General features: G+C 36.6%; 1 long non-coding RNA gene across 1 annotated transcript in view; it reads left to right on the plus strand.

Annotated features, from left to right (window-relative positions):
* Positions 1-25,904, plus strand: part of LOC114118734 (uncharacterized) — a 294,464-nt gene that overhangs the window by 249,641 nt on the left and 18,919 nt on the right. The gene's annotated exons all lie outside the window — the stretch shown is intronic.

Genomic DNA, 25,904 nt, shown 5'->3' on the forward strand with positions numbered 1-25,904 from the left:
GACACATGTACCCCAATGTTCATCGCAGCACTGTTTATAGTAGCCAGGACATGGAAGCAACCTAGATGTCCATCAGCAGATGAATGGATAAGAAAGCTGTGGTACATATACACAATGGAGTATTACTCAGCCATCAAAAGGAATCCATTTGAATCAGTTCTAATGAGGTGGATGAAACTGGAGCTGATTATATAGAGTGAAGTAAGCCAGAAAGAAAAACACCAATACAGTATACTAAGACATATATATGGAATTTAGAAAGATGGTAATGGTAACCCTGTATGTGAGACAGCAAAAGAGACACAGATGTAAAGAACAGACTTTTGGACTCTGAGGGAGAGGGAGAGGGTGGGATGATTTGGGAGGATGGCATTGAAACATGCATACTATCATGTAAGAAATGAATCGCCAGTCTAGGTTCAATACAGGATACAGGATACTTGGGGCTGGTGCACTGGGATGACCCAGAGAGATGATATGGGGAGAGTGGTGGGAGGGGGGTTCAGGATTGGGAACTCATGTACACCCATGGCGGATTCATGTCAATGTATGGCAAAACCAATACAGTATTGTAAAAAAAAAAAAAAAAAAAAAACCCACAAAAGCAAAAAAAAAAACTTTTAAATTCTGCACAGACTTAAAAAAAAAAAGCTTATATCATATAAGAGTTAAAGAAACAGTAACGAGAAGGGTGTTAGAGCTGGAGGATTATTCTGTGCGTATTTCTTATATACAAAAGAGTAATGATTTATATGACTAATTGCCTTAATATTTTAAAAGTAAGTTTTAATCCTCTGATATTTGAAGGCATATTTTCTTCAAAGAGGTCTGGTTTATATTGTAAGGGTTGTTTATTTAGCTCTTTGAGATGTTACATTAAACTTACAGGCTTCTTGTAACTTCTGAATACTTGAAAGACAAACTCATATTTGAAATCAGTGACTCCCTTACTCCCTCTTCTTTCCTTTCATTCTTCCAATTTGGCAACTCATTACTGTCCTGCATAGCTGCTGGTGTGAGATTTGAATTAGAGAGTAATTTCATTTTGATTTCATTTGGATAAGAAATGTATGAAATTTCATCCAGTATTTATTAGAAAATAGTATATCATCTTTATTTTTATTGAGATTTACTTGATACATAACTTCCTTCCCTGGTGGTTCAGTGGTAAAGAATCTGCCTGCCAATGCAGGACACACAGCTTCCATCCCTAAATTGGGAAGATTCCCTAGAGAAGGAAATGGCAACCAACTCCAATATTCTTGCCTGGGAAATCCCATGGATAGAGGAGCGTGGTGGGCTACAATCCATGGGGTCTCAAAAAGAGTCAGACACAGCTTAGTGACTAAACAAGAACAATAAATCGATACATATCATTGTATATGTTTAAGGTGTACAATATATTGACAATGCATTTACATATTGCAGAAGGATTATCTCTATAACACTAGTTAATAGCTCTATCATGTCATATAGTTATGATTTTTGTGGTGAAAATAATTGATATATACTTCATTAACAGTTTTGATGTTTATAAAATAGTATTGTTGCCCCCAAATCACTATGCTAAACATTAGAGCTCCAAAACCTTTTATTTCCTAGTTACAAGCTTATGCTCTTGAATAACAACTCCCCAATTCCCCCACCCCCAGTCACTAATAACAGCCATTCTACTCTGTTGTCTGAAAGCTTTTTAAATTCTGCATACAAGTAATAATTAATTACACAGTATTTGATACTCTCAATCTGACTTGTGTCTGGCTTAGCATAATGCCCTCAAAATCCATCCTTATTTTCACAAGTGGCATGGTTTTCTTTAACATGGCTGAATAATATTCCATCTTGTATGTGTGTATGTGTGTATAAAAGGTAAAAATCATCCTTATCCACTCATCCACTGACAGATGCTTCTGTTTCCATATCTTGTCCATTGTGAATAATGCTGCAATAAATGTGCTACAGAAAACATACAGTAAGCGTTAGGCTTCCCTGGTGGCTCAGATGATAAAGAAGCTGCCTGCAGTGTGGGAGACCTGGGTTTAATCCCTGGGTTGGGAAGATCCCCGGGAGGAGGGCATGGCAACCCACTCCAGTATTCTTGCCTGGAGAATCCCCATGGACAGAGGAGCCTAGTGGGCTACAGTCCATGGGGTCCAAAAAGAGTTAGATACCACTGAGTGGCTAAGCACAGCACAGCAAACAAGGCGAAGCAGGTGTATTTTCAGTGTGCTATTTTCCTTTGGATATATATCCAGTAGAATTGCTGGATCATGTGAGAGTTTCTATTATTGTTTTTCTGAGGAAACTCTATACTGTTTTCCACAGTGACTGTGCCAGTTTTCATTCCCACTAACAGTGTACCAAGTTCCCCTTTTCTCCACTATCTTGCCAATACTTGCTATCTCTCGTCTTCTGGAAGATACCTGCTTTAACAGATTAGGGCAGATATATTGTTGTGGCTTTAATTTGCATTTCCCTGATGATTAGTATTATTGTATTAGTATTATTGATTATCTTTTATATACCTATTGTTCATTTGGGATGTCTTTTTGAGAAAAATATCTACTTAGTTCCTATGTCCATTTTAAAATTGGATCATCTGTTATTATATTGAGTTGTATGCATTTCTTGGGCTTCCCTTGTGGTTCAGATGGTAAAGAATCCGCCTGCAATGCAGGGGAGACCTGGGTTTGATCCCTGGATTGGGAAGACCCCCTGGAGAAGGGAAAGGCTGCCCACTCCAGTATTCTGGCCTGGAGAATTCCATGGACTGTATAGTTCATGGGGTTGCAAAGAGTTGGACATGCCTGAGTGACTTTAAATATGAGTTTCTTACATATTTTGGATGTTAACCCTTTCTCCAACATATAGTTTGTGGATATTTTCTCTCATTCTGTTACATTGTTTTTTAAATTTATTGACAGTTTCCTTTGCTATTTAGAAGTTTATGATATGATGTCTCATTTATTGAATTTGGTTTTTTGCTTTTGATGTCATATTGAAAAAAGCATTCTTCCCTTTGTTTTATTCTAGGAATTTAACAATCTCAGCACTTATGTTTAATTGTTTAATTCATTTTGAGTTAATTTCTGTGAGATGTAAAATTAAGTTCCAATTTACTTTTCTGCATGTGGTAATCTAGTTTCCCCAGTTGAATCCATGCCACATTGAGTGTTCTTGGCCCCTTTGTCAAATATCAGTTGGTCATATAGGGTCATAATTCTGTTCCACTGGTCAATGTATCTGTTTTTAGATCAGTACCATACTGTTTTAGTTACCAGAGCTTTGTAGTGTAGTTTGAAATCAGGGAGTGTGATCTGTGAAAAATATCACTGGAATTTTAATAGATATTTTTAATAAAAACTATAATTTTAATTTTAATAGAAAAATTACATTGAATTTATAGATGACTGGTGGTATGGACATTTTAACAATCTATGTATGTATGAGTTGTTCTCTTTTGTATATTATTTAATTTTTTTCATCAAAAAAATAGTTTTTATTGTACCAATCTTTCATGTCCTTGGTTAAATTTATTCCTTAGTATTTTATATTTTTGATGCTATTGTGCATGGGGCAGTTTTTAAATTTTTTTCACATTTTTTTTGCTAGTGTATAGAAATACAATTGATTACAGTATATTGAATTTAAATCATGTGACTGTACTGAATTTGTTGATTAGTTCAATTTTTTGGTAGTTTGTAATATTTTCAGCAATACATGAACCGTGACCTCCCTGATGTTCAAGCTGGTTTTAGAAAAGGCAGAGGAACCAGAGATCAAATTGCCAACATCCGCTGGATCATGGAAAAGCAAGAGAGTTCCAGAAAAACACCTATTTCTGCTTTATTGACTATGCCAAAGCCTTTGACTGTGTGGATCACAGTAAACTGTGGAAAATTCTGAAAGAGATGGGTATACCAGACCACCTGACCTGCCTCTTGAGAAACCTATATGTAGGTCAGGAAGCAACAGTTAGAACTGGACATGGAACAACAGACTGGTTCCAAATAGGAAAAGGAGTGCGTCAAGGCTGTATGTTGTCACCCTGCTTATTTAACTTCTATGCAGAGTACATCATGAGAAACGCTGGACTGGAAGAAGCACAAGCTGGAATCAAGATTGCTGGGAGAAATATCAATAACCTCAGATATGCAGATGACACCACCCTTATGGCAGAAAGTGAAGAGGAACTAAAAAGCCTCTTGATGAAAGTGAAAGAGGAGAGTGAAAAAGTTGGCTTAAAGCTCAACATTTAGAAAACGAAGTTCATGGCATCTGGTCCCATCACTTCATGGGAAATAGATGGGGAAATAGTAGAAACAGTGTCAGACTTTATTTTGGGGGGCTTCAAAATCACTGCAGATGGTGAGTGCAGCCATGAAATTAAAAGATGCTTACTCCTTGGAAGAAAAGTTATGACCAACCTAGATAGCATATTCAAAAGCAGAGACATTACTTTGCCGACTAAGGTCCGTCTAGTCAAGGCTGTGGTTTTTCCTGTGGTCCTATATGGATGGGAGAGTTGGACTGTGAAGAAAGCTGAGTGAGGAAGAATTGATGCTTTTGAACTGTGGTGTTGGAGAAGACTCTTGAGAGTCCCTTGGACTGCAAGGAGATCCAACCAGTCCATTCTGAAGGAGATCAGCCCTGGGATTTCTTTGCAAGGAATGATGCTAAAGCTGAAGCTCCAGTACTTTGACCACCTCATGCGAAGAGTTGACTCATTGGAAAAGACTCTGATGCTGGGAGGGATTGGGGGCAGGAGGAGAAGGGGATGACAGAGGATGAGATGGCTGGATGGCATCACTGACTCGATGGACATGAGTCTGAGTGAACTCTGGGAGATGGTGATGGACAGGGAGGCCTGGTGTGCTGTGATTCATGGGGTCTCAAAGAGTCAGACATAACTGAGTGACTGAACTGAACTAAACTGAATATTTTCTGTATATAAAACTATATTGTCAATGAATAAAGACATTTTTATTTATTTGAAATTTGGATGCATTTTATGTTGTGACAGCTAGGATTTCCAGAATTATGTTGAATAAGAATGATGAGGGTGGACTCTTTTATCTCTAACCTTAGAAGAAAAGTCTTCAAACTTTCATCAATAAGTAGGTTAGCTATGGGATTGTCTTATATGGATTTTATTATGTTCAGTTACATTTTTTCTATACCTAATTTGTTGGGGGTTCTTACGATTTAAAAAATGTTGTGTTTTGTCAAATGCTTTTTTCTGTATCTTATTGAAATGATCGTATGATTTTTTTTATTCTTTTAATGTGATATCACATTTATTGATTTGCATGTTGAGTCATCCTGTACCCTGAGGTAAATCTCACTCGATCATGGTGTACGATGCCTTCTATGTGTTTTTGATTTTGGTTTGCTAATATTTTGTTGAAGGAATATTGGTCTATATAGTTTTCTGACAGCCTTTATATGGCTTTGGTATCAGGTTAATGTTGATCTCACAAAATGAATTTGGTAGTGTTTCTTCCATTTCAGTTTTTTTGGAAGCTGTTAAAAGTTTGTTATTCGTTCTGTAAATGTTTGATAAAATTCACCTGTAATACCATCTCCTAGGGTTTTTGTGTTGGAAAATTTTTGATTACTCACTCAAAATTCTTCCTTTTATTGATCTATTCATATATTCTGTTTCTTCATAATTCAATCTTGGTAAACTGTATGAGTCTAAAAATTTATCAGTTTCCTCTAGGTTATCTAATTGTTGGCATATAATTGTGTGCGATAATGTTTTATCATTCTACATATCCATGGTGTCAGTTGTAATGTTTCCTGTTTCTTCTGATGTTTTATTAGAGTCCTTTCTCTCTCTCTCTTTAGTCTACCTAAAAGTTTTGTCAATTTTGTTTATCTTTTAAAAAACAGCTCTTTGTTACATTGATCTTTCCTATTGTTTTTCTCTTCTCTATTTCATTTATTTCCACCCTAGCTCTTTTTTGCTTTCTTCCTTCTGCTAACTTTGGGCTTAGTTAATTCTCTTTTCTAGTTCCTTGAGATATAAATTTAGATCGGCACTTTTAAATATTTTTATTTTATTAATCTCTGCATTTATTGCTCTCCACATCCCTCTAAGAACTATTTTTGCATCATCCCATAGGTTTTGGGATGTTGTGTTTCAATTTTCATTTGTTTCAATATTTTTTAATTTCTCTTTTGATTGCTTTCGCTCCATTGATTGTTCAAGAGTGTGTTGTTTAGTTTCCACATGCTTGTACCTTTTCCAGCTTTCCTCTTGTTGATTTCTAATTTCATACCATTTTAGTTGGAAAAGATCCTTGGTATGAGTTTAGTCTTCTTGAATTTGCTGAGAAGTGTTTTGTGGTCAGTGTGATCAATTGATCGATACCTAACATGTGAGCAATCCTAGAGAATGTTAAATATTTACATAATAAACACTTATGAAGGTTTAATATCTCTGTAATCATGGCTTTACCTGTGATCCACATGTTTTGATATGTTGTATTTTCACTGTCATTTAGTACAAAATACTTTCTAAGTTTCCTTGTGATTTCTTCTTCATAAGCCATTTAGAAATGTTTTGTTTCATTTTCAAATATTTGGAAACTTTCTAGCTGATTTTTATTTTTTTTTCAAGCTATTTCCACTGTGTGCAGATAACATGCTTTTCCATTTTGGATACATTATGACCTTTGAAACTTAATACTTATTTTAATTAGTGTTCGAGTATTGGCCTATCCCCACACATCCTTTTACTTTCAATCAATCTTTGTCCCTATATTTAAAATATAATAAATAGCTATAATTTTATTTAAACAGATTCTATATTTTCCTTTAATTGCTTTATCTAATCAGTTTATATATAATATAATCACTGTCTAAATCTGCTATTTTGTTATCTCGTCTATAATTCTTTACTGATTTCTTTTGAATTAAATGTTTTTTATTACATTATTTTCTATTAGCCTATTAATCACTTTAGGTTTTTTGCACAATAGAGATTAAAATATGAATCATAATTTATTATGTTTATTTACCATTTCAATGCCAAAGTAAGGACCTTAGAAAAATTAATTCCAACTACTTCCCTTTAAACTTTTGTATCAAGATATTATTGGCTTTTATGAACATTTATACAAATTTACCCATATACTTATATATATATTTTTCTTGATCTTTCCCATATGATCATAATAAACATACAAATGTAGTTTTTGTGTATATATAGCTATTGTTTTTCTCTTTCCCTCTCTTTTATTCTTTCTCTCCCTCCCTCTCTCCTTGCTTATGTTTCTTCTTCATTTTCTTTTTTCTTAGAACTTCTTTTAGTATTTCCTTTGGTGTAGTTCTGCTGCTGCTAAATAGCTTTTTTCTTTTAAAATATTTTTATATCTCACTCTTAAATAAATGGTATTTTTTCTTCACATAAAATTCTGAGTTCCTAGTTACATTTTTAGTACTTTAAAATATCATGTAAAGTAATTAGCTTCCAATTAAAATAAATAAATTTATAATAAAAAATAAAATAAAATATCATTCCACTCTCAACTGACTTTTATTATTTCCTTCTGGAAGATAGCTATAATTATTAAGATCACTTTGGGAAAGCTATATCATCTGCCTCTGGCTACCTTTATGATTTTCTCTTTGGTTTTAGTTTTAAGTAACTTTATTTTGATGTGTTTAAATGTTATCTTGTTTATTTGCTTTTAGATTGAGCTTCATTCATGTTTCTTCATGAATCTGTGACTTAGTATATTAGAAATCTATCTTACAGTATCTTACCTATTATTTCTTCCTTTCTCTTCATTATCTCCTTCAGGGATTTCAATTAAACCTTATAGATGTCTTTTTACTATTTCCCTCTTCTCTCTTATGATCTTTGCTGAAGCATTTTGTCTTTATTAATTTCACAGTTCTGACTTCCGTGTCACTAGCCTTCTGCTTAGCTGCTATTAAGCTAACAAATTGGACTCTTAATTTTAGTTAAATAATTTAGTCATAAAATTTCCTTTTGATTCTTCTTTGTAGGTTCAAGTTTTCTATGAATTCTCCAATTCATATAATCTCTTAAATTTATTTTTCTGCTTCATTGAAAATCTGAGTCTGATACCTCCAAAACCCACTCAAATCTCCTAAGGTTTTCTATGTCCTATTTTATTCTCTTGAAGAATGTTCCCTTCTCTTTGCTTTCCTGATTTTTTTATTAAATAAAAGCCAGGGTTTTTATGTAAAAGTTTTTTTAAGAAAATTTGAGACTTTCATTAATGTTATATTACCTAGAAAGGATTTGTATTTTTGTATGAGGGTATTTAAGGAAGTAGAAAATCACATTAATCTAAGTATTTCAGATTTATTTTTTATGGCAGCTAATGTGTATCAGTATGCTCTTGTTTCTGTCACATAGCTCTTTGGACATCCCAGCTGAATGACTGTAGTTTAGAAAACTTTTCCTTCTTGGCATATCTAGATCTCCAGTTTTTATTTTCACAGTCTTATGTGATTGTTAAATGATCTGTTCAATGTCTAAACATCTCAGGGGCAATTTTAGAACCAGTCTTTTGTTAAAGTTGATTCAAATGTTAATTTCAACTCGATGTTTTCCTTTTTTCTAGCTTTTCAGTTTCTCTAAACAGGTGTTTTACATCTTTTAGTCATATTTTTTAGTTGTTTTGGTGGAAGGGTTGATCTGATGAAAACTTATCTATTGCAGTTATAAATAGGCATCTCATACTCAGTTTTCAATAAGAAGAAACCACATTGCAATGTAGCTCAGTTTTTTTGTCAGCATGAAAGTATATAACATCTTTGTTTTCCCTACATACAATTCCAAAAATTCTTAGAGATTATTTTTGTGTTGATGCTCTTATCTTTCCTAATCAATTATGAGCCATTTTTTGAAACATCGTAAGATTCCAGTGGCTTTCAAGACTTAACAAGGATATAAGTAGGCTTCATATATCCTAAATAGAATATGTGAGCTATCTATTATTTCCTAAGCAGAGTGTAAAGCAAATTTACCATAGTATTTTTATGCAGAAATGTGGTATGTATTCTTTAGGATTTTATCAAACATTTTTCAAAAAAGAATTTATATTTACTTTGAAAAAGATCTAAATAGTTTTTAACTGGAAAGACTACTCATGTATCAGATTCCTCCTGTAGACTTAGCCTGCATTTCTTTTCTTTCCTAAATAAATTACTCGGTCTCAACAGAGTGATGAAGGTTTATCACTTTTGAAATGTTCTTTGTAAATTGGAACTATGTCCATGTCTTGGCTAACACCATCACTACTACCTGAAGTCTATTCCATTTCTAATATCTCTCATCAGAATTACATATATCGAAACAATCAGCTTAAATGCCATAAACCCTATTACGGCTGTTTCATCATTAAAGCCCACTTTGAAAGAAAGAAAATAATCTATGGTTCTATGTAGTATGTATAATTTTTGACCTAATATATGTAATATGCATAAATTTATGTAAAAAATGTTTAGTTTCATATTTATTTTCTCTGTTATTTCATATATTATTATAATCTTTTAAAAAACAGGAACTTTGTTCTAAATAGTTTACATTCCCCATTACTTGCATGCTTTGCATATAGTAGCTATTCATTTATAATGAAGTGAAAATGTGAGAGAGAAATTTAAAGTTAGGTGCTGCAAATAGTGTGATTACATTAATTATTATTATTTTTTTTTAGTTTGTATTTAACCCCCAATAGTTCAGTTGGTAAAGAATCCGCCTGCAATGCAGGAGACCCTGGTTCAATTCATGGATCTGGAAGACCCACTGGAGAAGAGATTGCTACCCACTCCAGTATTTTTGGGCTTCCATTGTGGCTTAGCTGGTAAAGAATCCGCCTGCAACGCAGGAGACCTGGGTTCAGTCCCTGGGTTGGGAAGCACTGCTAGAGAAGGGAAAGCCTATCCACTCCAGTATTCTGGCCTGGAGAATTCCATGAACTGTGTTGTCCATGGGGTTGCAAAGAGTCAGACATGACTAAGGGACTTTCACTTTCAACACAGAATTATGTAAGCTTTTAGAAATTCTTTTAAAGATTTAGGAAATAACTCTATAACATAAAGCAAGTACAACTATTTTAAGTACAGGAAAAAAAAAGCATGAAATGTCACTCATAAACTCTTGGATTACCAGCATTTTTATGAAAATATTATGATAGTCACTCTCACCAGAATTTTGTTCAAAATTAAAAACCATTTTCCTTATTTGGAATTTGTTTTTGTATTATTTCTCTTTTGTCCTCACTCACATCAAATCATTTGAAAAGTAGAAATTAAAAACTTGACTAGAAATATCTAAACCTTCCTAATACTCTACTGGATGAACTTCTCTGAAATTAAAAGTCTATTTGACATTTTATAAAAATAGTGTTTTAAAGGTTCATACTGTTAACCTTGAAAATTTAACATATACACCAGTGCTTTAAGTAAACAAGTCTCTACAATATTATGAACTGACAATCATTTATTTTTTAATGACAGCCATTTTAAATTTTAATAGTACTTCTTTTTGTAAACAGAACAATCAGTTCTATCAAGGACATAACAACCAAATGCAGAAGACCTGTTCTCATAAAACTAGAAAACAGCATCTATGTCATGCAAGTCATTTTTGTTGATAGGATAACAGGTGATGGAGTCTTGCTAAATATCACAGATGTCTTATTTTTTACAAGTTTCCCCACCTGTGAATATTCAGTTAACATGGTATTTGCTTAAACATTCTCTATTCTTTTTGTAACTTATTGTGGAACCAGTTATAAAAATTCAGCAGATTTGAGCTGACAGTTTTTTCACTGAAATATGGTGAAAAGGAAACCCAACTTGCTCTTTTGCTGGTAAACTTGCTCTGTCATGCTGAAGGAGCACAGAATAATATATGATTGTCAGTTACAGATGCAAATAGTATCCAGAGATACCCAGGGGGAAGAAAATGTTGACCATGCAAGAAAGACTATTTTTAATGCATTTTTAACTATATGCATTCTTAACTAAGGGTAAAGTAAACAGTTTGGGAAATCATTGGAACACCAAAATGCAGATGTATTCACTGAATAAATAATATGCTGCTGCTAAGTCACTTCAGTCGTGTCTGATTCTGTGTGACCCCATAGACGGCAGCCCACCAGGCTCTACCATCCCTGGGATTCTCCAGGCAAGAACACTGGACTAGGTTGCCATTTCCTTCTCCAATGCATGAAAGTGAAAAGGGAAAGTGAAGTCTCTCAGTCGTGTCTGACTCTTGGCGACCCCATGGACTGCAGCCGACCAGGCTCCTCTGTCCATGGGATTTTCCAGGCAAGAGTTCTGGAGTGGATTGCCATTGCCTTCTCCAGAATAAAGAGTATAGTGGTTTGTTAAAAACTGAGACCCCATACTAAAAGTAGCTTTAAGTATGCTAAAGGATAAATTTGCTCCTCTAGGTAATCTGGAAATTTTTAAAAAATTATTTTATAAGGTAATTAATCTGATTTGTATTATTATGGTCAGTATGCTTGATCTCAATTTACATATACATGTACACTTTCATTGTTACCTTTCTCTCTCTTGATAGTCTGTAATTGTATTTTTATGTAATATCCATAATCTCATATACAAATATAATAACATTGAAATAAATTGCAACTTTTCTTTTCTAGCATTAAATTTACAGTAATGTCTTTTAATTTCAGTTAATTCTTATAAATCATTTATTTAAAGTGTAAAATTCAATGAGTTTTAAGAGCTGTAAATAGCTATTGAAGTCATGATTACAATTAAGACAGAAAACATTTCAGCCATCCCCGACTGACTCTCTGTGCCCTTTTTCAGTCCATCATTTCTTCTGTTCTGGGCAACCCCACATCTGCTTGTGTTTTTTTAGACTAGCTAGTGTCATCTAGAATTTTATATAAAAGTGATAATACAGTGTTTACTCTTAATTTGAGTTCTTTTTACTAGCATGAATACTTTGAAGGTCATCTGTATGCTTGTGTACATAAGTCATTCATTGGCTTTTATTGGTAATTATCATTCCATTGTATTGTTTTGTTTATCCAGTCTCCTGCTAATGGATATTTTAGTTGTCTCTAATTTTTTATTAACATGATGAGTCTCTGTGTGTATATGCCTGTTTTTATATCTGTTGCATAATATATAGATGTAGAATGGCCGAGTCATATACTAAGTGTATGTTTCAATTTTTATAGAACTGACAAAGAGTTTTCCAAAGTGACTGCACCGTTTCCTATTTCCTTGAGCAGTGTATGAGAGTTCCAGTTTCTCCACATCTTGAATTTAGTATTGTGGATTTTTTAAAAAATTATTATTTTAGTGAATACTCTTGCCTGGAAAACCCCATGGATGGAGGAGCCTGGTAGGCTGCAGTCCATGGAGTCTCTAAGAGTCGGACACAACTGAGCAACTTCACTTTCACTTTTCACTTTCATGCATTGGAGAAGGAAATGGCAACCCACTCCAATGTTCTTGCCTGGAGAATCCCAGGGACGGGGGAGCCTGGTGGGCTGCTGTCTATGGGGTTGCACAGAGTCGGACACAACTGAAGCGACTTAGCAGCAGCAGCAATGAGTGTGTAGTATTATCTTGTGCTTGTGTGCTAAGTCATTTCAGCAGTATTTGGCCCTTTGTGAACCTATGGACTGTAGCCACCAGGCTCCTCTGTCTTTGGGATTCTCCAGGCAAGAATACTGGAGTGGGTTGCCATGCCTTCCTCTAGGGGATCTTCCCAACCCGGGGATCCAAAATGCGTCTGTCTTATGTCTCCTGCATTGGTAGGTGGATTCCTTACCACTACCACCACTTGGGAAGCACATGATAGTTTTCATGTGTGTTTCCCTGATCTTAATAATGCGTATCTTTTCATGTACTATTTTCTATCTGTAGATTTCACTTCTGTGAAAACCTTCTTAAATCTTTTGACCATCTTTATTGAGTTGTTTGTCTTATTATTCAGTTAAGTTCAGTCCAGTTGCTCAGTCATGCCTGACTCTTTGCAACCCCATGGGCTGCAGCACACCAGGCTTCCCTGTCCATCACAAACTCCCAGAGCTTCCTCAAACTCAAATCCATTGAATTGGTGATGCCATCCTACCATTTCATCCTCTGTTGTCCTCTTATCCTCCTGCCTTCAATCTTTCCTAGCATCAGGGTCTCTTCCATTGAGTCAGTTCTTTGTATCAGGTAGCCAAATTATTAGAGTTTCAACTTCAGCATCAGTCCTTCCAATGAACACCCAGGACTGATCTTTAGGATGGACTGGTTGGATCTCCTTGCAGGCCAAGGGACTCTCAAGAGTCTTCTCCAACACCACAGTTTAAAAGCATCATTTCTTCAGCGTTCCGTTTTCTTTATTATTAACTGGTGTTATTATTAACCAGTAAAATTTCTTTATATTCTAGATGCAAGCTTAATATCAGACTTAGATACTGTGAATGTTTCCTTGCAGTCTGGCTTACATTTGAGTTTTCTTAAGCATTTCAAAGACTAAATGGTTTTAGATTTGATTAAATCTTTTTTTCCCTAAAATCATAGGCTTTTTCTGTTATAGTTTGTACTTTTATTGTCCTAATAAATTTTTTGCACCAAGGTCCCTAGTTGGCCTGCTTTTGTTTACTTTTCAGTGTCCCCTGGTTGTTGCTTTTTGCATTTTTTTCTGGAAATTTTAGTGATAGATATTGGTAGACATAGTAAGTGTACTCACTCCATCCTGGGTGCTTATTGTCTAATAGTATTTTTGAGAAATTGTAAACAAATGAGAAAGAAAGCTCCACCATCACATAATTGAGATCATCCTGCTAGAGAAAAGAACATTTAAAGATGTTTCAGATGTGTCCGAGATGATTTGATTATATTGTAAGCAGTACATACAAAGGTACAGATTTGGACTTTTAAAATAATGCCCCCCTTTTTCTTGTTGCTGGAATTATTTCCTGATAATATGTGACATTTAAATGGAGCTTATTTATTTCTGGTCACAGTAGTGAAAGTGAGCTCGATCAGTCATGTCCGACTCTTTGCGACTCCATGGACCGTAGCCTCCCAGGATTCTCCGTCCATGGGATTTTCCAGGCAAGAGTACTGGAGTGGGGTGCCATTTCCTTCTCCAGGGGATCTTCCAGACCCAGGGATTGAACCTGGGTCTCCTGCATTGTAGGCAGATGCTTTACCATCTGAGCCACTGGAGAAGTCACAATACTAGTATAAAATTCTATAGTCTACTTTGCAGGTCATATTTCTTAAATATGACACATTTCTTGAACATGACATATTCTTTCTATTTCCTGCAAGAGATGAAACCGTAGCCTCTTACATCAAATGCTCTGAGATTTGTGAGGAAAAGATGGATAATGCTTCTTCCATTTAGAGTAGCATTTCAGCACCAGGGATTGCCACACATTATAAACCAGAAAGAAGACAAGATCAGTACTTATGTCTTGCAATGGGAAATTGTTGCCATTTGGAATGAAGTTCAGGCATCCGTTTAAGAATCTACCTTGTTCCAGGGCACCTCAGACATTCCCACTTTTTCTCAGATAGGAGAATTTCATGTAGGTGAATGACAGTCTTTCAGTTCAGTTGCTCAGTCATGTCTGACTCTTTGCAACCCCATGGACTGCAGCACACCAGGCTTCTCTGTCCATCACCAACTCCCAGAGCTTCCTCAAACTCATGTTCATCTAGTTGGTGATGCCATCCAACCATCTCATCCTCTGTCATCCCCTTCTCCTGCTTTCAATCTTTCCCAGCATCAGGGTCTTTTCCAATGAGTCAGTTCTTTGCATCGGGTGGCCAAAGTATTGGAGTTTCTACTTCAGCATCAGTCCTTCCAATGAATATTCAGGACAGTCTTTAGATACTCTATTACATGTTTCAGGGACATCAGTACATAAATAATCAGTGTCTTGATCATTACTTTTGATGCTAGATGGATTTTATAAGAACATCTTTGCAAAAAAGCAACATTTGGAGTCTTACTCAGTATTTACTTTGTGTGTGTGTGCGTGTGTGTGATTTTGTTACTGTGACACACAGTGGAGGTCTGGAAATGATAACAATGCCATTCTGATCAATTTACCAAGTACACAAAATGTTCACTCATTTCTGGAAAACAAATTGTTGATCTCAGCCTATACCAGTTTGTATTGAAAGGGAGTAGGTACAAGTGTATTAAGCCCCTCCAAATGTTTCAAATGTTAAAATTACAAATGGCTACTTTTAAACTGTATTATTTAGAGTTTTAAAAAATATACTGCAAGCATTACTCTTATTTTAAGTCATTTTTAAGCTAATGAGAATTCTATATGTGATAGTTACATAATTTCCAAATGATGACATTTGAGTAAGTTCTTATTGAAGGGTTTAGGGACTGAGAAAATAGATAAAAATATAAATCTGTTGATCATGAAAAATATGAGACTATTCTCTCCTGTCCATGCCTCTTATGACTAATACTTTTCTTCCTTGATGAAAGTCAGTGTAATAACCCAGACTGGCAGTCATGTATTTTATAATTGCTGATTTTTATCTTCACAAGTGAGAGAGACAGGTTATTCCCCAGATGGTAGAGTTCCACAAATGACTCAGTATAGTGTGTATATATCATACATTATATTTTATGTTTGTAATTCTTTTGTAGGAATGCCAATATTATTCCAAATAAGGCAGGTATTTCATATACCTACATGGCAAGAAATTCTAGAAGAGTGATATTTAAAATTATTACAAGCCACAAAAACACTTTTCTGCTAAGTTTTCATTTTTAAAGTGGCCAAGCTTCTCAGTGCCTCATATTATCTGTTTTTCAGTGCTATAAAAAATATGTCTTTCAGAACACGTGGTTTTTATATACTTCATTGTAATCTGCCATACCTGGCCCAGGTGGTAAGGGAAAGAAAACTTTCTGGAATGATATTGAAATGATCTCCACTCTTCCTCTTCTAAAACTGCATGGGGAAATGCCCCACACAGAGGGCTTTACTGGTGAGTTAAACATCATTAAATAAAGAAATGATTCTAATATGCAAAACTTGTCTGGACAATAGGAAAAAAACCTAGCTTGATAACAAAGGTAAAAAGAATAGTATGAGAAAGAAATACTACTAGTCTCAAGTGTAGAAGAGAGTCAAATTCCTCAACAAAATTAACAAACATAATCTAGCAGTATATTGATTACACCAATATAAAAATCCTGGCTTTATTCCAGGAAAACAAAGTTTGAATGTTTATTTCACATTGGAAAATCAATTGTTATGGTTCTTTACATTCATAGATTAAAGGAGAGTATCATAGCATATTAATAGAGAAGGAAATGCATCTAATTTTGTCACCATTCATTTAAAAAAAAAACTTCTTAGACACTAATATTAAAAGGTGTCCTTAGTCATGATGATGAAATCCTCTCTGTTTGTGTTTGAAAACATCACTGGTAGCTTCTAGGAGGAAGTAATATCTGATGAAAAGAGCTGGCGTCTTGTAATTAATGTGGGTGGGAAGCAGATTGCAGAAGAGCAACATTCATGTAACGGGATTTTTGCCTGTTCCCACCATTCCAACTTGCATTGAGAAGTGGTTGACTCCAAGTGTAAAGCAATGTTTCTCAAACCTTAGCAAGCCTTAGGATCACTGAAGTAGTCGCGAAAAAGAATGCTTTCCCATTCTGTGAGTGTTTGATCTAGTGCTTCTAGTTTGAGGCCAGACAATTTTCATTTTGAACAAGTTCCCAGGTGATATTGACACGACTTTTGGGTATCCAACGTTGAAAGTCTCTGGGCTTCAGCAACAATGACAGTTGTTTGGATTAGAGAGTCAAGACAATGACCATGGTAATTATTTTTACATGCTTTCTCAAAAAAACTACTCAGAGCTTTGAAATTCTAGTCATTGTGATATTTCTGTGCCATTACCACACTGTTTTGATTGCTGTACTTCATTATAGTCTGAAATGGGAGAGTCTGATTGTTCCAGTTTCATTTTCTCTCCCAAGATTGTTTGGCTATTGGAGTCTTTTGTTTTTCCATACAAATTAAAATTTTTTTTCTAGTTCTATGAAAAATGCTATTGGTAATTTGATAGGAATTACACTGGACCTGTACATTGCCTTGGATAGTATGGTCATTTTAACAATACTGATTCTTTCCATCCAAGAACACAGTATATTTTTCCATCTATTTGTATTCTTTGATTTCTTTCATTAGTGTCATAGTTTTTGGAGTACAGGTCTTTTGCTTCCTTAGGTGGGTTTTCTCTAGGTATTTTATTCTTTTTGATGGTAACTGGAATTGCTTCCTTTTTTTTTCTGATCTTTAATTGTTAGTAGATAGAAATTCAGCAGGTTTTTGTATATTAATTATGTATCCTGCAACTTTACCAAATTCACTGATGAGCTCTGCTATTCATTGATAGTGTCTTGAGCATTATCATTTCATCTGCAAACAGTGACACTTTTACTACTGTTTTCCAGCTTAGATTTCTCATTTCTTTTTCTTCTCTGACTGCTGTGGCTAGGACTTTCAAAGCTATGTTGAATAAAAGTGGTGAGATTGAACATCCTTTTTGGTTCCTAATCTTCGAGGAAATTCTATCCGTTTTCCACCACTGAGTATGAGGTCAGCCATGCATTTGCCACACCGGGACTTTATTATTTTGAGGCCATGTTCCCTCTCTACTCACCTTCTGGAGGATCTTTATCTTAAATGGATGTTGAATTTTATCTAAAGCTGTCTCTGCATCTACTGAGACAATCATATGGCTTTTGCTGTTCAGTTTGTTAAAATAGTATATCACATTGATTGATTTGCAGTCTATTGTTGATTCCATCTAGTTTATTTTTCATTTCAGTTGTTGTATTCTTCATCTCTGATTGTTCTTTATATATTCTAATGCTTTGCTAAAAAAACTTATAACCTCAAGCTAGCTGTATCCAGTCTTCTCTCAGATTCTTTGATCATCCTTAGAATCACTATCGTGAACTCCTTTTCTGGGGTTCTATCTCCACTTCACTCAGTTATTCTGCTGGTGTTTTATTTTGTTCCTTTGTCTAGAACATGCTTCTCTGTCACCTCATTTTACATAAGTTGCTATATTTGTTTTTATGTTTCTCATAGGTTGGTTACATTTCCCGACCTTGAGGAAGTGGTCTTTTCTAGGAGACTTCGTATGTCCCAGCAGTGCACTCCCCTCTCACCACCCAAGCGGTGTGTTCTAGAGGTTTCCTATGGGAGTTGTATAGGTCCTTCTGCTGGGGCGTGATGAATATGTGTGTACTGGGGCAGGCTTGGTTGACCCCAGTTCTGGTGTCTGCCTTGTGTGGAAGCTGCCAACCACCAGTTGGCAGGACTGAGTCACCAAATGACCTACTGCAGAAACCCAGGGGCCCTGGTGCTGATGTTGGCTCACTGGTGGATGGAGTCAGGATCCAGAAGCCTACTGGCAGGCAGGCAGGTCCTGGAGTCTGGTTGCAGGGTCTACGAAACCTTGTCATTGGTGGAGAAGGAGGTTATTGAAACATATGGATACAGTGTCTGAGGTGTCTTAAAGTTTGTGTTGGCTTGCTAGTGGGTAGGGCCAGGGCCAGCTGGTCTCAGGTCATGGTCTGGTCTATTGTGGGCTGGTTGGGTATTCAGGTTGTGGATTTGTGGTATTCTTGTTTCTTGTGTTTGCCCCCTGCTGGATAAGGCTGGTTCAGAGGCTAGAGCAGGCTTTCCAGGGGACAGGGTGGAGACCAGGGGATTCTGGAGCTGATGCCTTCCCATTGGAATGCAGAGTTGGGTCCTAGACCTCCTTGTGGGCAATCTAGAGGCATGTCTAGAGGTAGCAGTAGGCTCAGGATGGCTGTGCTGCTGCCGCTGCAAAGTCGCTTCAGTTGTGTCCGACTCTGCGCGACCCCATAGATGGCAGCCCACCAGGCTCCCTCATCCCTGGGATTCTCTAGGCAAGAACACTGGAGTGGGTTGCCAGTTCCTTCTCCAATGCATGCAAGTGAAAAGTGAAAGGGAAGTCGCTCAGTCATGTCCGACTCTTAGCGACCCCATGGACTGAGGCCCACCAGGCTCCTCCATCCATGGGATTTTCCAGGCAAGAGTGCTGGAGTGGGGTGCCACTGCCTGGCTGTAGGCAGGCTGTTTGCTGATGGGTGGGGCTATGTCTACACTCAGCTGCTTCACCTTAGGTATTCCAGCACTCATGCCTACAGGCTATTGGGTGGGACAGATCTTGGTACCTGAGAACTAAAGGATGGAGCCCACAGTGGCACCTGTCCGCACCAGCATCCATGCTGGAGAAAGCTCCCATGAGTGGCTGCTGTCAGTGTATGTGATGTCCCCAGGGCAAACTGGAGCTGCCCCCACCTCTGTGAACATTCTCCAAGACCAGCAACAGGCCTGCCCAGAATCCTATCCAATTACTGCTTCTGCCCTGGGTCCCAGTACATGTGAGATTTTGTGTGTGCCTTTCAGGAGTGAAGTATCTATTTTCTCCAGTCCTGTGGGCCTCTCCAAATTAAGTTCCACTAGCCTTCAAAGCCAAATATTCTGGGGCCTCATCTTCCCTGTGCAAGACACTTAGGCTGGGGAGCCTAATGTGAGGTTCAGAGGTCTCAGTCCTGTGGGAAAATGTCTGTAATGTAATTATTTTTCTGTTTGTGGACTGCCCACCAGGGGTATGTGACTTGGCTATGTTACAAGTCTTTTGTTCTTTCTTTATATCTTTTGTTGTACAATATCTTTTTTGGTAGGTTTAACTCTTTTTCATTGATGGTTGTTTTTCAGATGTTGGTGTGTTTGTGAGAGGGGGTGAGCTTTCTTTTCTGCAATCTTGACTCCCACCCACCCTATGTCTTGTGATTGGAGTGCTTAGTCCATTGACACTTAATTATTGATAGGTGTATACTTATTACCGTTTTGTTACTTATTTTCCAGTTATTTTTGTATTTCTTCTTTGTTCTTGTCTTCTCTTAGTTTCTTCCCTTATGAATTGATGACTTCCTCTAGTGGTTTGCTTGTTTTCAGGGTAGACAGGTGTGTGTATGCTCTTCACAAATGTAGTCTAAGTTTCTTTTATCCCTTTTGTTACCTACTCATTTTCCAACCAGTGAAGGGGACTCGTTTTCCCAGTGTCAGACCCAAGGGTCGGGATGCCCAATATGCGGCTTGAAACTTCCCTCCTCAGGGAGGATCTCAGCTCCCTTGTAATGCTGCTTCTCTTTCCTGTCCTCTCCCTGGAGCACAGGTTGCAGCCTGATTGCTTTCTATCCCTTTCTATCCAACTCCTCACGGATCTTTCATATACCTTGAGTCGTATGAGCGTCTTTCTGCCAGTCTCCAGTTAGTTTTCAGCGAGAACTGTTCCTCATGCAAATGTGTGTTAGATGTGTTCATGAGGGGAAGCGAGTTCTGTATCTTCCTGCTTCCCCATTTTTTTTATCTGAGTCATATCTCTCTTATTTTTTTTCATTATAGGATAATTACTTTACAATATTTTGATGGTTTTGCCATACATCAACATGAATCCACATTAGGTATTTATATAATATCTGTTGTCTTTTATTTTTTGATGTTATATTTCTCCCTGATTATTAAATCTGGGAGAAATATTTTTGCTGTAATCAATAAAATGTAAGAAGGTAAATCACCTCCATTAAAAAATAATATTTTTCATTATCTTTTTTATGACATTAATGACTTGGAGTATCACTTATGTTAAAACTAACTTCTCAAATTTTATTATAAAATTTTACTATCAATGGGGAAAAGATGAGAGAATTTTACAGTGATTAGCCAAATACCTAGTATAAAACCACCTGATTCTAAAAAAATTACTAAACTTTCTTTATAATACATCTATCCAGCTATCCATATTTCTGTATAGATATAAGCAATGTGTCTTACTTACATGATACATTGTCATTTAATTTTTCTTTATTTGTTGCTCGTATACTGTACTACAAGTTTGAGGACAATGACAGTGTTTAGTTTATAGTTCTTAGCATAAAACAGTCTTAGTAGTGTCCTAGTGTGAATTTACTGTATTCGAGCTCATCAAAATGATGAATTTAGTACTCTTTTTGAAGAAATGTTAATGAACTCTTTAAATGCTGTTTGGTAACATGACCTAGTGAAAACTTAAGCTTTAGCAGCAGAAAAATATGGTTTTAGTCTTTTGTTACTTTGGCCAAAGTACTTCATTTTCTGTGCCTTGGTTTTCTCATGTATACTAACCTATAAGATTCCTGTGAAGAGTAAGATTCACTAACAATAGCAAAGTTACAGGATACCAAGTTATTATACAAAGGTCTATCCCTTTCCTATATACTAGCAATGAATGCATGGCATTTGAAATTAATAATGCAACACCATTTACATTAGCACCAAACATGAAATTGTTAGGTATAAATCTAGTAAAATATGGATAATGTCTATGTGAGCATAACTACAAAATTCTGAAATATGAAATCCAAGCAGAACTAAATACATAGATATTTCAGTTCATGGATGGGAAAACTCAGCATTGTCAAGATGTCAGTTTTTTCCAGCATGATGTATAAATTCAATCCTAGTCAAAATCCTATCAGGTTATTTTGTGGCTCTTGACAAACTGATTCTAAAGTTTATATGGGGTGGGATAGGATCCCGAATAGCCAATACAATATTGAAAGAGGAAAAAATTGATTGATTGACATCACCCAAATTTAAGACTCACTGTTCAATGCTACAGTAATCAAGATGTTATGATATTGGTAGAACAGTAGAAAACTAGATCAATGCAACAGAAAGAGAGCCAGGCAATCAGTTCAGTTCAGTCACTCAGTCATGTCTGAGTCTGCAACCACATGGACTGCAGCATGCCAGGCCTCTCTGTCCATCACTAACTCCCGGAGTCCACCCAAACTCACATCCATTGAGCTGGTGATGCTATCCAACCATCTTATCCTCTGTCGTTCCCTTCTCCTCCTGCCCCCAATCCCTCCCATGATCAGGGTCTTTTCCAGTGAGTCAGTTCTTCTCATCAGGTGGCCAAAGTATTGGAGTTTCAACTTCAACATCAGTCCTTCCAATGAACACCCAGGACTGACCTTCTTTAGGATGGAATGGTTGGATATCTTTGAAGTCCAAGGGACTCTCAGGAGTCTCCTCCAACACCACAGTTCAAAAGCATCAATTCTTCAATGCTCAGTTTTCTTTATAGTCCACCTCTCACATCCATACATGACTACTGGAAAAACCATAGCCTTGACTAGATGGACCTTTGTTGGCAAAGTAATGTCTCTGTTTTTAATATGCTATAGGAATCAGCAAACTAAAATGGACTGGAATGGGTGAATTTAACTCAGATGACCATTACATCTACTGCTGTGGGCAAGAATCCCTTAGAAGAAATGAAGTAGCCATCATAGTCAAGCCAAGCAATAGATCCACATAAATATTGTCAGCTAATCTTTAAAAAGGAGCAAATTTATTCTTTGAAATAAATAAACTATGCAAGAAAAGTTAACTCAGTTTTTCATATTGTTGGAACATAAGTCAACACAAAATCAGTAATAAAATTTAGAAGACTGCAACAGATAGAAAGAGTTAGTATATGAAACTCAATTCTGAAGCTGCTATCTCTCTCACTTAAATTAACTGGACTATTTGATGTGAATGAGGATATTGGTAACAATGTAATTTTACAGCCCATGAGAGGAACAACATTCAGAATGACAGCTCTCCAAAGGACTTTAAAACTAATGGACTGCTTTTTAACACCTTTATGAATCTTTGCAAACTTTTCCCAGAGTGGGTATTAAAGGTATAATGAGTAGATAAATTGAATAGGGAACTAAAGTAAGATAAATAGTGTAACAGTGAATCAATATATGATTTCAAGGAGAAACATTGCAAATGCTGTAGTCAGCCATGTTGGTAAATATAGCAGCACATGTGATATTCTCATGTTGTAGGGGAAAATATTCACCGAACAGTTTGAATGGGATTTAAAATACATTTATTTCCTTTCTTTTTAAATTTTATAGAACTATAGTTTATTTACAATGTCATATTAGGTTTATTTTCTATTTCTGGAAAATTATAATTTATTTGTTACCTTCAGAGAATTTAATTGAACCAAAATTATCAAAAATGATTTAAATAACTATATTTGGTATGATAAAGAGCCATAATCAGTCAGTCAGTCAGTTCAGTCACTCAGCCTTGTCCAACTCTTTGCGACCCCATGAATAGCAGCATGCCAGGCCTCCCTGTCCATCACCAACTCCTGGAGTTCACTCAAACTCACGTCCATTGAGTCAGTGATGCCATCCAGCCATCTCATCTGTCGTCCCCTTTTCCTTCTTCCCCAATCCCTCCCAGCATCAGAGTCTTCCAATGAGTCAACTCTTTGCATGAGGTGGCCAAAGTACTGGGGTTTCAGCTTTAGCATCATTCCTTCCAAAGAACACCCAGGGCTGATCTCCTTTAGAATGGACTGGTTGGATCTCCTTGCAGTCCAAGGGACTCTCAAGAGTCTTCTCCAACACCACAGTTCAAAAGCATCAATTCTTCAGTGCTCAGCTTTCTTCACAGTCCAACTCTCACATCCATACATGACCACTGGAAAAACCAAAGCCTCAGACTTTATTTTTCTGGGCTTCAAAATCATTGCAGATGGTGATTGCAGCCATGAAATTAAAAGACGCTTACTCCTTGGAAGGAAAGTTATGACCAACCTAGATAGTATATTCAAAAGCAGAGACATTACTTTGCCAACTAAGGTTCGTTTAGTCAAGGCTATGGTTTTTCCTGTGATCATGTATGGATGTGAGAGTTGGACTGTGAAGAAGGCTGAGCACTGATGAATTGATGCTTTTTAACTGTGGTGTTGGAGAAGACTCTTGAGAGTCCCTTGGACTGCAAGGAGATCCAACCAGTCCATTCTGAAGGAGATCAGCCCTGGGATTTCTTTGGAAGGAATGATGCTGAAGCTGAAACTCCCATACTTTGGCCACCTTATGCAAAGAGTTGACTCATTGGAAAAGACTCTGATGCTGGGAGGGATTGGGGCAGGAGGAGAAGGGGACGACAGAGGATGAGATGGCTGGATGGCATCACTGACTCGATGGATGTGAGTCTGATTGAACTCCAGGAGATGGTGATGGACAGGAGGCTGGCGGCTGCGATGGGGGTCGCAAAGAGTTGGACACGACTGAGCAACTGAACTGAACTGACTAAACGGAACTTTCTTGGCAAAGTAATATCTCTGCTTTTCAATATGCTATCTAGGTTGGTCATAACTTTTCTTCCAAGGAGTCAGTGCCTTTTAATTTCATGGCTGCAGTCACCATCTGCAGTGATTTTGGAGCCTCCAAAAATAAAGTCTGACACTGTTTCCATTTTTTCCCCATCTATTTCCCATGAAGTGATGGGACCAGATGCCATGATCTTCATTTTCTGAATGTTGAGCTTTAAGCCAACTTTTTCACTCTCCTCTTTCACTTTCATCAAGAGGCTTTTTAGTTCTTCTTCACTTTCTGCCATAAGGGTGGTGTCATCTGCATATCTGAGGTTATTGATATTTCTTCTGGCAATCTTGATTCCAGCTTGTGCTTCTTCCAGCCCAGTGTTTCTCATGATGTACTCTGCATAGAAGTTAAATAAGCAGGGTGACAATATACAGCCTTGACGGACTCCTTTTCCTATTTGGAACCAGTCTGTTGTTCCATGTCCAGTTCTAACTGTTGCTTCCTGACCTGCATACAAGTTTCTCAAGAGGCAGGTCAGGTGGTCTGGTATTCCCATCTCTTTCAGAATTTTCCACATCATTTGAAGATCCTACCAACATAGTCTACTTCTGTTAGAGCACTCACCCTCTTCTATCCCTGATATTTTTGTATGTATCTATTTTGTTACCCTTTAAATCCCTGGGGTCAGGTTTTCTTTCTCATTATTCTTTCATTCTCTACTTCTACTGCAGTGAGCAGCTTATTTTAAATGAGTGCACAAATGAATGAATATATCAGTTAATAAGAATATGTGTACATATCTAGCTTTCTTCAATTTCTTTCTCTGTATGTCAAGACTAGTTTCTCCCTGCTTTTCTCATTTCACATTTGCATTTCAAATCAATATTAATCCAGTACCTGTGTATTTGTACTCGTTCTGCTTGTTTTAAAACTTCTCATGCTATTTCAGTCTCCATTAGGTAATTATTCCTTTGGATAGAGGAAGGAAAGCAAAACTTGAGTTATTTTCGCACACATTTTTCTCGTCTAACAAAATGTATGTCTGAAAAAATGCCTCAAGTTAGAATTTACTTTTACTAGAGCAATTTGCAATCCCAACATTACTATACTACAAATGAGAGGTAAAAAATGCCCACCAATAGAAATGTCTGTAATTTAACATGGAAACAGGGTATAAATTACATCTCTTCAAGGAAATATAAAGTAGGTCTATTCTGCCACTTGGGGAAATAAATTCTAAGTAGTACATGAAATGGGACAGTTTAATTTTGTACATTATAGTTCTTGGCCAATGAACAAGAAGTGAATGAATGGGTTTCTGTTAGTTCCTGCCAAATGCTACTGACCTGAATCTAGGATTTGTTGGATGAGAAGGGCCATGGGGTCAATCTAATTTGATCTTTTAATTCTTGTATGAAGTAAAGTCTCCCTGGGACAGGTAAGATGGAGCTCCCTGTTACTTGCACTTTTGAGCACCGCTCCAAGAATAATTTTCTTCTCAGTACAGATCAAGACTCTGATTCAAGGGAGGGTAATGGGACAATGTGTCTTTATACCAGTTTTTCTCCAAGGATTGAAAGTTGTTTCAGCCTCTTTAGCCTTATACTTAGTGATTTCTGCCCCATCCTCTGGATCTGAGAACAAGTTGTTGATGATCTTAAATTTCAACATGATA

The sequence above is a fragment of the Ovis aries genome, chromosome 16 (assembly GCF_016772045.2).
Source record: "Ovis aries strain OAR_USU_Benz2616 breed Rambouillet chromosome 16, ARS-UI_Ramb_v3.0, whole genome shotgun sequence".
Lineage (NCBI taxonomy): Eukaryota > Metazoa > Chordata > Mammalia > Artiodactyla > Bovidae > Ovis > Ovis aries.